Genomic DNA, 15,045 nt, shown 5'->3' on the forward strand with positions numbered 1-15,045 from the left:
GAAGTAGGGTTTTTGGATCTGCAAAATGTGAAGTTTTATCTTCCAGAAGATAGTGTAATACATGGCATTTTGAAATACACGTAAACAAAATTACTTATCCAGAAAGAGTCAGTCATATAGCTTTGCTCATGCTTTGTCCAAGAAGTATTAAACAGGGTTTCTTCAGACCTACAATTGTGTAACCTCCCAGTGAATTCTTCCTGCCTACTGCAAAAACAAAATCAGTTCATGGAAACCATAGCATTGCAGTAAAGAAAGAGTTTAATTGACATGAGGCCAGCCACTCCACATGGCAGATGGAGTTATTACTCAAATCAATCTCACCATAGGTGCAGAGTTTAGGGGTTTTTCAAAGATACTTTGGTAAGCAGAGGGCTAAGACATGAGTGCTGATGATTGATCGGGGATGCAATAATAAGGAAGTAGAATACAGTCCTCTTGTGCTGGGTCTGCTTCTGAGTTGGGGCCACAGGACTGGTTGAGTGACAGATCTGGGTGGGGTCATTAGGTAGTCAGAAATGCAAAAGCCTGAAAAGACATCTCAAAAGCCCCGTCTTAGATTTTATGTATTTATTTATTTTGAGATAGTGTCTCACTATGTTGCCCAGGTTGCAGTGCAGTGGCACAACCATACCTCACTGTAGCCTTGACCTCCCAGGCTCAAGCAAGCAAACCTCCCACCTCAGCTTCCTGAGTAGCTGTGACTACAGGCTCTGGCCACCATGTCTGCTAGTTACTATACTACAAGGGTGATGTTATTTACAGGAGTAATTGAGGAATTTGCAAATCTTGTGACCTCCTGAATAATGCCTGGTAATTATTTAGCTAAACCTACATCATAGAATTCAGGCCCTTCTCATCCTCCTAACTTGGAGGTCTTTCATTAGTTTTACAAGGACAGTTTAGTTTTGGGGAGGGGCTATTATCGTTTGAACTATAAACTAACTTTCTCCCAAAGTTAGCTTGGCCTATCCCCAGGAATGAGTGAAGACAGCCAGCCTGTGAGCCTAGAAGCAAGATGGAGTCAGCCATGTCAGATTTCTCTTTCCGTCACAGTTTTGCAAAGGTGGTTTAACTTGGGCAACCTGACACACCAGGAACTGGTTAGATTTGTGAGATACTGAACTTGATGGTGTCCTAGAAACTTGTGTAGGAAAATAAGTAATGGCTGTAGGAGTTATCTGAATCTTAATGGAATTGTGATATCCAGTCACTAGCTTGAGAACCACTTTCATTCTCTGTAAGAATTGAGCAAACTCCTTGATTCTACAAACACACATGAAAAAAATGAAATTACAAGAAACACAGCTTCTGACCAGGGTAGATGGGAGTGTAATGAATAACCCTTTAGAAAATCACTACATGGTACAATGGTGACTGATTAACATAGTATTTTAAGATGCAAATTGCATAGCTTGGCTCAAATAATTACAAAGACAGACAATAATGTAATATTACAAGGTTGTAGGTTTTAAAGACGGGGGAGCAAAAGAATGTGTGGCTGCATTTTTAAAAGATACAGCAAAGCAGAACAATGTGAAATTAGGCAAAAGAAAAGCTGGACTGTTCTCTATGACATTTTCTCAACAGGGAGATGTATTACTGAGGACTAGAGTCTCCCCAGGGCTCTGGTAAATGCTTCACTGCATGTCATTTCACACAAAATACATAAAGCTGCTATAGGAGGTGGACAAGGTGACCTGACAGGTCTTCTGTCTCTAATTTCTGTGATTTAAAGGTTCTGTGCTATTACCCAGCAAGATGCATGACTTTTTAGTGATTCCATTTGTAAAATAACCCTACAGTTTTTTTCTCTTAACTTCCACCTTTGCAGAAATCATTTTTTCTTTCACCTATACAGTAAAACTCAAAGATTATAGTATGCAGCATCACAGGACTGGAGAATGGTGCAGAAGGAGGGTTAAGCAGAATTAAATGTTTGCTTACAAGGGAAAAACATTAAGAGTGAAGGAGATTGGAGGAAAGGTGAAATGATCATCACACATTATTTTAAAAAAGCACAGTTTCCTGCATCTAAATGGAATTTTGATTTAGACACCATATTCCTTTTAAGAAAAGCTGTACTGGGTGCAGAAAAAATGCAATGCACATTAATCTTCCTTTCGACAAGACTGAGGAAAAACAAACAAAGGTACTAATTGAACACTGGCTTATTGAAGTTCTCTGATAGTAATTTAATTCTCTAAGGAGTCACAGGGTAGTGAAAACCTTTGGATGACACTGAACATGTCCAACTTGTTAAAAGCCTTTTAATGGCAATTCTGGAATGTAATCTATGTGTTTCGTTTACATGATCTATGAAAAGCTTTATCTTTTCGTCCAGATGGACTTGGATTCACAGTATGTAAAACCTTCAGAAATCAACCCTTGCTGTGTTTCAACTGTAAGTGCAAGACTTAGTCTGCATCTTTTCTTTCCTTTTGTAAATGGGGCACAATGTGGATAGTGTGTATCAATGATAATTGTGGGTTGCCAGAATAGTAAATTTTTACCTGGATTTCAATGCTGTAAGCAAGACAAGAACAACATGCGGGCTTCTCCATTAATTACTTACTAAGACAATATTCTACTATAGAAGCATTAGGTTTCAGGGATCATAAAAGCATTCATGATAAATTCCCTGGTTCTGGGATGCAGAAGGAAGAAAGAAAACAACAATACAACATCACTTCTTCTTACCCAGCCCCCTATCCTCTTTCCTTTTCTGTCTGCTACACTCTCAGATATTGTCTTAGAAGCATCAACCAACTTGAAATCCTGATTGTAGCAAAGCAACCACAGGTAACCAAAAACAAGAAGAGGCAGAGCAATGGTTGTTGGACTTACTGGGACACATGAAAGCCTTCGTTTTCCACAGGACCTGGATGGAATAAGAAACCCTGAGGGTTCGATGAAGAACAAAAGTGTCATTTTTCACATCAATATCAGTTTGCAACCTTTGGCTCTGCTGCTATTCTTCACTGTACATTAGCTATAATGGGCTGGTTCACTGATTCGCATTCTCTGTTTCCTTACTCGTGGGTGTAGTTTTCCATATTTTTTCCCTGAAAACTTTGTATATAGCTCTTTGTAGCAGTTATGGTGCAATTCTGTAACTATTAATGTGTGTACATATTTATATCTCCACAAAGAATATATAATGAGTTGAAGTTTATCCCAGAGTTAGTGACTTCTTAAAATGTTTGCTTAATGAAGAAAATAAATAAATAAACCTGTCAACAGATGTATTGATGCTTCCCATTATTGTGAGTAAAAGGAATATCTATCTAATCCTGTGAGTACAAGCCAGGGATGGGATGGTTCTGTTTTTGAGGTAATCTTGAACTATTCTTACAATATTCTTACCAAGAAGTTGACAAGCAATTGCTTGGAAACTTCTTCCAGTAGAAATCCTAAGGCTTTACCAGATAGCCAATTTCTTCTGTGCATGACCATTATAAATTTTATATACATGGGTCTGATATACATCTCTTAGAAATGTCCACAGATTGAAATTAGTTCCAGTATATGAATCCATTCACGAAATAAAAGTTCCCATTAAAATCAGAAACAAGACAAACATGCTATAACTGCTATTACTTAACATCATATCAAAAGTCCTAGACAATATAATAAAACAAAGACAATAAATAATAAAAAGAAAAATACAAAATTGCCCTTCAGATATACAGTATTCATAAATGTTCTATACAAATATATTATGGCATTTGTTTGAAAAGGAAATTCAGGAGGCTTCCTTGTAAAAAGATCAACATATAATCATCAGTATCAGTATAAATCAGCAATAAATGCTTAGAAAATACAACTGACCAGGGATTTATTTACAGTAGGCACCAACGATAAACAAAATCCTAGTATCCAATGGCCTTGTCTACAAAGCAGACATCTTTTCCATCTTCCTTGCTAATAGAATTCTTGTGGTGTTCAGATTCTTATCTCTCAAAGCAGAGGACACCATTCTCAGCTCAGCAGAAAATCCTCTAGGAGACTAAGTTAATCATTGACTTTTACCTTTCTTTTCACACACGATTGGTTTTTGGGTAGCCAGTGAGACTGAGAAAGGTAATGGTGTTCCTCAGAAAGATTTGTTGCTTTTAAAATGTTACACTAGCAGCTTTTCAACTAGTTCTTTCCATGTCGGTATGTGATGCCCATGTGGCAGCCACCCAATTGCAAAGAAGGGAACAAGCCGAAGGACAAAAGAGAAACACTGAGACTGACTGAGCTGAAAGGTGGAAAGAACCCAGATCCTGGATGATTATGGAAATAATCAACAGAGTTGACTAAATCCGTAAGATATCTACTCTAGAATTCTTGCTGTAGACGAAAATTATATATTATACATGTTCAAGCCTTTTGAGGTTTTTACTTCCTTCTGGATCTTCATGAAAAAGACATCCAAAACAAATAAAGAAAGAATAGCCTCAGGATATTATTCGTGATACGTCTAACTATCAAGAATTATCATCCAGAAACAGAGTACTTATAAATTATTTAAAAACTATGAACAATCCAATAGAAAGATCAGCAGATGATATAAACAGGGAATTTACAGACAATGGCAATAGAATATTCATGAAAATAATGTAAAACAATGCCCAACTCCGTAGAAATAAGAGAAATGCAGAGTAAAATAAAGTGAGTATTTTTTCCAACTCATCTGACTGGCAAGAGTAAAAGAAGTCTGACAAAATTAAAATCACGTGGATGATGGTATGAATAATTATCAACTCTGGAGTCTAATGGGAGAATGAGTTTATGTAGCACATATAAAAACAGTTATGCCATGTCTGGCTGAAGATGTCCATATCCTTCAATTCAGTAGTTTATCATCCAGATATAATTCTTAGTGAAACTCTATCATAGGTGCACAGAAACACACATACAATAACACCTGTAGCACTTTGTGATATAAAGAGCAAACTGCTTAAATATCTGTTATAAAAAGAATGTAATAATAATATTTATTCAATGGCATAGTATACTGTAGTTGAAATAAATAAAAATGCATAAAAAAACTCAGATAGATTTTATGCAATATAATAGTGAGAGACATAAAAATGCAATACTACCTATCCAGTGTAATATCCATTAATAAGGTTGAAAATATGTAATATATGCTCTGTTTTGGATACACAGTTACATGGAGAAGCAAAAAAGACACATTGGGATGATAGCACTACATTAAGGGGAGTAGTTTCTTCTGCATCATACAGAGAAGCTCCAAATTTTTGTAATCTTTTGAAGTCTTTTGAATTCTTTTGAAATTCCACATTCTAAAAGTTAACATTTCTAAAACTGATCACTTGATTTTCTGAAAAACAGCCCCCCAAAACGCCTTAAAATTTTAAAAATTAAAAACCTCTCCTTTACCAACATTCCTCAGAATTCATTATTAATAACAAATCCTTTTGTCCAGGTGCACAAATGAAAATCCTTGGTGACACCCCCAGCGTCTTGCCCAAGATCATTTACAGCCAGCTTCATGGCTGTGTAACCCATGCAGTTGCTTTGAAAAGAACCCATCCTTTAAATGGGTCCACACTAACTAATGCTGTACTGTTGCTGTCTCAACATTAATACATATTGAATAATGTGTCCTGCATTTTAATTTTGTATTAGGTTCTTCAAATTATGTAGCTAATCCTTCTTGGATCTGAAGCTGGGTTGTCATTCTCTGATAAATTCATTCTTAATCAGTGCACTCTTCTACTTCTCTTTCAAGATAGGCCGGGCACTATTATTCATTTCTTCAACAAATATCAACTGCATCTCTGCTGTGTGTTAGACACTATACTAAACACTGAGAATACAATTGACATGAATAAGGCAATGTTCCCACAATCACGAAGTCTATTTTAGTAGAGACACATATAATAAATAAATTAATAATCAAAAACATAGGATAGTGATACATTCTATGAATAAAATTAAACCAAAGTAATAGGGTTGAAAGTAACTTGTAGCTGCTGTAGATTGGTCAATGAAGGATGACATTTAGAAACAAGATCCATTGCCCGGCACAGTGGCTGAGTCCTGTAATCTCAGCACTTTGGAAGGCTGAGGTGGGAGGATTGCTTGAGGCTAGGAGTTCAAGACAAGCCTGGGCAACATAGTAAGACCCTGTCTCCACAGAAAGTAAATTAAGTGAACTTAGTAGGGCATGGTGGCACATGCCTGTAGTCCTAACTACTCAGGAGGCTGAGGTGGGAGGATTGCTTGAGGTTGCAATGAGCTATGATTGACCACTGCACTCAAACAGAGACAACATAGCCAGATTCTGTCCGTAAAAAACCTTTTTTTACAGAAAATCTGAGGAGAAGGCGCCACTTATGGGAAAGTCTGAAGGAATAATGTTTCTCTAAGTTCTACTTTTGCTCTTTATCTTCAGATGAAAAAGAATTGACCAAACAAAAAAATAAAATATTTATTAGTCTAGGAAATGAATTAATGTTATAACATTCTCTTCCTCACTATAGACGCTTTGAAAAAATTTTTGGTTTCTGGTTAATTTATTTTTCAAAATGGAAATTATATTTTAAAGATTATTGAGAGAGCTTAGTATCTCTCATACTGAAATGCCAAAGGAATTTGTCAGTGATTTATGTGTATGTAAATTGAACTCGGTATGCTTAGTAAAATCTGGCCGTTATGCTAATTAATTGCAATGAGAATAAGATATAATTGATTAAAATACTGACTTATCAAATCTGGGTTGCCATGTGCTCTACCTAAAAAGTGGCACCTGGACTCATGCAATGCAGCGTCATTGATCAGAAATTGACTTATAGCATGTGCTTTCCAAAATCAGTAGAAATATAAAATATTATAACTTAGAGGCTTTATTTTATAGACAAGGAAAGTAAGACCCAGTAGTTTCCTTAGACAGTCAAGGCAGTTCAGTTCTTGCCTGGAGATTTTTTTTTAATTCAAAAGCAAGAATAATCAATTAAAGATTAGATATCATGGAACATTTCTATTGAAAATGTGAACCATGGAGCAAGTCAGGAGTGCCTCAAGAAAATTAGATTTTTTGAAATGCTGATTATGTCCCACCTGATACACCCTTACCTTTACCACATGGAGACCCTAATTCTACCTCTGCACGGAACCCCTCATGCACACCTTATTAAGGATGAAGAACGTAAGATCCTTATTTAATACTAGTGTTTAAAATTTTATAATTAAAACAAGGACCCGTTAATGAGATCATTTTATTCTTCCTTATATTCCCTGCATTTCTTAAGAGTTGCAGACAGGCTACACTAAATTTCTCTTCACAAAAATAAGGGAAAGATACTATCAGCATATCTTGCTCAATTAATAACAATTTCTTTCACATGATTTTTTAGGAAAAAAATGTTCTCTTATATTGATGATCAATTACTTGTAATTGGAATCTACTTTCCTTCATTTATCAAACTCTACAGTACTGAAAATAACAACCCCTCAAAATTTGAACAAACAACTAGCACAGTCAGAAATAGGAAAATCCTTGTTTTTTAAGTAATTTGGGAAAGTTATACTCTTGGATTTCTAGTTAGAAATCTCAAGGCGTGTTTTCACCTATTTGGAAACTCATTGGCTCCAGCTTCTTAGGAAGCCATATTTTTGACACTGGTTATTCATAGATAGAAAATAATTTTCCCAAACTCAGTTACTTTCTAAAAAAATCAATGGATTTTTGATGACAAATAGAGGAAGATTTTTAAAGGCCCAAGAATTGGGAGCTGGGTGAGACACCATCATGGTTTTCAAGCCAAAGACCCAAGGTTCCAGAGAGATCCCTCAGCAACAGGATGCCTGTGGGGATGGAGATGGTGAGGAGTAAGGAAAAACTGGAAGGAGCACCTGGGAGGGTACACAGCTCCTCCTTTCATCATAGTAGACTCTGCTTATTTTTTTCTGTATATTGGGATTCAGAGAAAAGTATATATTTTAAAAATTTAAATGATGACAAATCCAGTAAGCCATCCCTTTCTTCATCAAGATTTTTGTTGTTGTAAGAAACATAAATAAATTTTAAACAAGTTCAAGATGAATACACTAAAAAATAATAAGAAAGAAAAAGGAAAGCAGGAAGGCAGGGAGGGAGGGAGGGAGGAAGGAAGGAAGGAAGGAAGGAAGGAAGGAAGGAAGGAAGGAAGGAAGGAAGGAAGGAAGGAAGGGAAGAAGGAAGGAAGGAAAAAAAGAGAAGAAAGAGAGTAAGGGAGGAAAAGAGAGAGGGAACTGGGGGGTGGGGTGAAGAATTTGTTGAAAGTATAATAGAGTTTCTCATAGAATCCCAAGAATACCAACAGTCATGGCGTGAGTAGGGCAAGGGCCATGGACTGGAGAGCTACCCCAGAGCTCCTGATTTTTTTGCCTACATTTCAATAATTCAGCCTGTACAGATCAATGGCTCTTGGTACCCCAGTTCCAAATTCCAAGGAGAATATGACTAACACGGCTGACTGCTGTGGAACAGTGAACTATGGACAAGGGGAGCACGTTCACAGGGCACAAAAGTGACTCCATAAAGGAGCAGGTCAACTGAAAGAAAAGTGGGACTGGAGATACCCCACCGTCCGTCCCAGCACTGAGGTTGCTAGCAATTCAGAGAACAGCCATATCACATTGTTGGGTATGCAGCCAAAGGTCATTGCTATGGGCTGAACTGTGCTCCACCAAAATTCATATGTTGAAGTTCTAACCTTCAGTACCTTAGAATGTGACCTTAATTGAAAAACAGGATTTTTATAGAGGCAATCAAGTTAAAATGAGGTTGTTAGGTTAGGCCTTACTCCAATATGACTGTAGTCCTTATAAACAGGGAAAATTTGGATTGGACATGGATATGCACAGAGGGAAGATGTGAAGATACAGGGAGAATGCCATGTGAACATGAAGGCAACCATCTACAAACCAAGAAGAGAGGCCCAGAACAGATCTTTCCTTCACAGCTCTTAGAAGGAACCCACCTTGCCAACACCTTGGTTTCTGACTTCTAGCCTCCAGAACTCAGAGAAAAATTTCTGTTGTTTAAGCCACTCAGTTTGTGGTACTTTGTTACAGCAATCTTAGCAAACTAGTATGGTCATTATAAGAGAGAGTGTCTCTGCAGGTTACAAAAATTCATCCCCCCAAAAAGAAACAATTTGAAGAGTCAAGTCACTTAAACTGCTGTGTTATTTCAGGAAAGCCACAAAAATGTTCAGAGTCCCAGTTTCTTTGCCTCATGGCTTCCCTGATGCTTCAACTATGTCCAGTTTGGTTATGAGATGTTTGAGGAAGAACTAACACATTGTATTTGAGAGTTCTCTAAGGAATGTGAAGCAATCTTAGAATATCTTTTTAGTTCTATGAAAAATCAACAAAATTGCATCTAGTGGTCCAATAAGATAATATTAATTTGTTAATGGGAAAATTTATAATAGAAATATTTTAAGCATTATTACTTTCACAATTATACATTAAAGAGGTGAAAATAAATAAGACATCTTCAATTCACAGTGGTAAAACAACCTAATAGAATCACTTACTTTAAAGCTTAATTATGTTTTTCAGCTCAGTAATGATTGCTTTTCCCCTTATTTCTTAAAACCTTGTCATTTTGCCTAGTGAGAATTTAATAGCCAGTCCAGTGATTAATAAGAATCTTTTTAATATTCAAAAACTTGAAAATATATTGTTATATTACCTTATATTTAAGTATACTATAACATAGCCAAGATAGAAATATTACTCTTCATTAAGCCTAGTTTGGGCCTATTTATGATAACTATTATACCATAGTTTGGATTTCAGCTTCATAAAGCTAGTGTGCATATAAACACATACACACACATGCAGCATGTGCTTGATCTAATTTAACAGCTCTTGCTGACCTATGACATGTTTTTACTGGTGTAATACTAGATCAGAAGCCATCCTATCTCCATGTTGGATAAATATGCAATTATTGAGTCTGTTGCACTTGGCATCATAGAACTTGGCTTAGAGATTTTTGTGGGAGATTGCTTTGTGGCAACTTCTTTGAAATCCGCTGTGAAACTTGGCTTTCTGCTATGTATTTGCAAACACTCACATAAATAAAATGCAGTTTCATTAGTTACTAAGTTGACTTTACCCAGATTTCACATAACATACTAACATAATTTTTTCTGAGGAGGTTTTTTTACTATACATTCACTGTATTTGTTAGGTTAAAGAGACAAGCTGGATTTTTTGAAAACTGATCTTATAAAAACTACAAATCTAGCATACATCTTTTGAATGGTCAAACGATTTCTAGTTCTTTGTAAATAATAAATTAGTTCAGCATTGACTAATTTCACTGATGTCATTTAACAAATGATCTATATCTACAATTTTAAAAAAATCTCTCCTTACGTGTTCTTCTCATTATTCTTTTATATTGAATAATTGAAGCAAATATCTAATAGAGATACTGACAGAAGGACTTGACAAAGCAGTTTCTTTGTTGTAACTTTCCTCATACTCATAGCTTCTCTACATAGCTGTTTAATCTGTGTCAGACAACGTGCTAAAAACACAATGCTACATGTGACCTGACATAAATAGGTAATTTGACTTATACCTTTCCCTAAATTTACTAATATTTTATATGTGGTGCTAAAACACAGATTGATTTGTAGTTTATACATCACATAAAATGTGTAGATTAACTTATACTCCATGTATCCTTACTAATAGACATTTAGCCAATGACCTTTTTACATTATAGCTCCATGCTCAAATTCCAGACCGTTTCTGAAATTATGACAAACTTGCCTTCCATTATTTACATTAGGAGGCTCAGAGTCATTTTATTATATTACCCTTTCTTGATCGTCCCCAATTCAAATCCATTTATGAAATCTTTCTACTTTACTTTTGAACATTTTTAGTCCTTTTTGTTCTCAGCACCTCTCCATAATGAGGCAACCTTCTTTATTTCCCATCTGCATTTAGTATAGTGGCTGCCTAACTAGTTCTTGCGGCTTGTCTATCTTCTCATCCATCTCTACAGTCAATTTCAATCTGACTTCTATACATCCACCAGATTGTCTTTCTTAAAAGGAAGACATAATCTTGGCATTCTGTACTCAAAACGTTGCACGGATCGCTATGCCTAACAAACTGCAGATTCCTTGGTATTACATGCCTTTTAAGTTTTGTACCCTAACTTTTATTCCTATACCTTACAACTCTAACCTCCTACTCTCCTCCTACTTCAGCCTATTCAGTATTCTCTGGACATGATTTTTCATGTCTCCAAACCTTTGCTTATGCCATTTTTATATCATACATATACATATATACATATATATGATATATGTTAAACTTTTATAAAATTTTATAAAAATAGCAGAAAGCCATGTATGTTTATATACATCTATGTATATAGATGTATATATAAATATGTTTATATACATATACATATATGCATATATAAATATGTTTATATACATATACATATATGTGTATATAAATATTTTTATATACATATACATATATGTGTATATAAATATATGCACACACATGCATACATGTGTAATATATTAATATATGCATATACATATATGATATACATGTATGCATGATATGCATACATGTATAAATCACATATACATATATTAACATACATAATATATACATATATTGATATGCACGATATGTATATCACATATACATATATTAATGTATGTGGTATATGCATACATGTGTATATCACATGTACATATATTAATGTATGTATATATACATGCAAGTGTAAATCACATATACATGTACGAATATATGCATGTATACCTATATGAGTTTATGAATGTATACATAAACACATATGTATACATACATGTGTATGCATGTATATGTATACATATACATATATGTATGTATCACATACACATATATGTATGTATCACATATACATATATGTATATGTATACATATACATATATGTATGTATCACATACACATATATGTATGTATCACATATACATATATGTATATGTATACATATACATGTATTAATATATGTATATATACATATGTATGTATATATCACATATACATATATTAATATATGTTTATATACATAAGTGGTTTTCTGGTATTATTATAAAATTTTAACAAAATATATCAAGAACATTCAGTAAATAAACCAACATTTTTCTAGTAGATTTTAATTCTACATTACAAATGAAGTTTCCCACATAGATACAAATTTAAATTTCAACTCTCTAATCTGAACCGTAAATCTATTTGTCATTTTTGTGTTAATAAAAAGCTGTTCAATTGCAATATATTTATCCTACTAAATTGGAAATTCTTTAATGAGTATACTATTGTCTGTATTATGTAATTTAACAAATGACATTTAACATGTATTTGTTATATGCTTGTATGATCATTTTATAGTTTTTCCCTCTAGATTGTAAGATCAATGAGAATAGGAAATGTTCTCTTTTGCTTGCTCTGTGTCCCCATCACATAGGGCACTGCCTGGAACATTGAAGATACTTAAAGACATATGTTAGATGAATAAACAACAATTGAATGCACATATAAATTTATAGATTTTTTTTTTTTTTTTTTTTTTTTTTTTGAGACGGAGTCTCACGCTGTTGCCCAGGCTGGAGTGCAGTGGCGCGATCTCGGCTCACTGCAAGCTCCGCCTCCTGGGTTCACGCCATTCTCCTGCCTCAGCCTCCTGAGTAGCTGGGACTACAGGCGCCCACCACCGCGCCCGGCTAATTTTTTGTATTTTTAGTAGAGACGGGGTTTCACTGTGGTCTCGATCTCCTGACCTTGTGATCCGCCCACCTCGGCCTCCCAAAGTGCTGGGATTACAGGCTTGAGCCACCGCGCCCGGCCTAAATTTATAGATTTTAAAGAATATGATATGGAACATTAAAATTATCATGCCATGGGCATTTCATTTCTTTATACAGGAACAAATAATTGGCAAAGTAATCTTATAGAGTCACTTTGTTGTATCATTTTAGGGCTTGTTTGTTGATATTGATAAAATACAGTTCCCCTATGCACATGACTAATATAAATGAAAGCAACTTAATAATCTACAGAGAAAATGATTCTGTGTCCAAGAAACTCTTCTCATTAAAACAGTCAAGATTCAGAGTTTTTAAGATATCCTTCCACTCCCTCTCAAAACGTTCACTATTTTATAGTGGCTGCTTTTGTCTGCAGGTCTTATGATAACCACTTTCTGTGAAAAGAAAGATTAGCTATTTTTAGATAACTGACATTCAACTGCGTTTTCTCTTTGATAACCAGAACTCAAATTGTTCTGAAAAATGAGGGTTCTGGATAGAAAGTCATTACCTGTTGAAAACATTTTATTTTGGAATAAATGTTAACACAATTTGTCTAGTCTAAACACCTCTAAAGTCCCACTGGCTAGGAAGAACAAACATTATCCCTGTATTTTTCAAACCAATTATCTCTGGTCATTTAAAGTCCCAGCCAAAGTGATTATTCAGCACTTTTCAGCACCCTTCCTGCATTTGTGGCATGGGCCTTAATGTATTCTTTATAACACTACATTATATAGAAACAAGAAATGAAATATTGAAATACATTTAACCTCTAAAGTCCAGGTAAGTATTTAACCTATGATATTCAATCCAATAGTGAGTATTTTTCAAAAATTTTAAATATATATTTGTCATTATAAAACAGTAATGTACTGAATTAATAAACGAGTCAATCAATTAATCATCTGATAATTAGCCGAGCAGTCAATGAAGTCAAAGCCTCCGTTATCTGGAGCCAAGTTTTCTAACTTGGCTTAGTACACTTCTTCCTTTGCTGACATTGATGTCTCTCAGGGAATGTCTTCCATCATCATTTCTGTCAGTTGCAAGCCTCTCCATCCTTCAAGTTGCAGCTGAAAGTCAGTCTGGCACAATGACACAGGCTCAAGTTCTGACTTTAGACAAATTTAGTTTTATGTACTTGCTTAGTCACTTTCAAACTCTATGAGCTTGAATGAGATTTCTAAACAAACTTTCTAATCTATAAAATACAAATAATAATTGTGTTAACCTGATAGATTTATTTTGAAGATTAAAAGACATAACATGTGAAAAATGTTTCCAACATTGTAGGTTTTCAATATATATTAGCTTAAGAACATATTGGATAGTATTTACTTTATGACTCCTTCCTTGAGTACCAGATCCCTACAGCATAGTAAAGTAGTATTCTCCAAACTTGTTTGTATCTTAGAATCAAATGTAGGATTATAATATCCAGGATTGGGGGTGGGTGGGACAGAGCCATTTATAATTTTTAAAGTTCTTTCAGTATTCCAATGTACAGACAAATCTGGGAACTATGGCAAGAGTTCCCCAAACTGTTTGATCATAGGAATCAACTGGAATTTGTATTAAATAATGTTAAAAGCCTCTACCCCAGATCTAAGAATCTGAATCTACAAGACAGAGACACATGAATCAGTATTTTTGATTTATCATAAGTAAGTCTCATTATCAGGCAGGTCTGGAGACACGCTATTGGTAGACTGGATGTACAGCTATGTGCCCCATAATGACATTTCAGTCAACAATAGGCCTCATATAGGACAGATTTTAATACTGTATTTCTACTGTACCTTTTCTATGTTTAGATATGTTTAGATACACACACTTACCATTGTGTAACAATTGCCTGGAGTATTCAGTACAATAACATGCTGTACTGATTTGTAACCTAGAGGCAATAGGCTGGACCATATAACCTAGGTGTGTAGTGGGTTATACCATCTAGGTTTGTGTAAGTACACTGTATGTTCACTCGACAATGAGATTACCTAACGATGTTTCCCAGAACATATCCCTGTTGTTAAGCAACCGAGGACTATACTTCTATATTAGATTCTCTTACTAATTTATGAACTCTTTTCAGTGCAGGGGCAGTGTTTCTTTTAACTCTATATTTCCTAACATACTGGTTGCACATATTAGTCATGCAATAAATGTTTGGAGTTGAATTAAGGAACATGAAAGTACAGTA

This window comes from Macaca nemestrina, chromosome 8 (genome assembly GCF_043159975.1).
Source record: "Macaca nemestrina isolate mMacNem1 chromosome 8, mMacNem.hap1, whole genome shotgun sequence".
Lineage (NCBI taxonomy): Eukaryota > Metazoa > Chordata > Mammalia > Primates > Cercopithecidae > Macaca > Macaca nemestrina.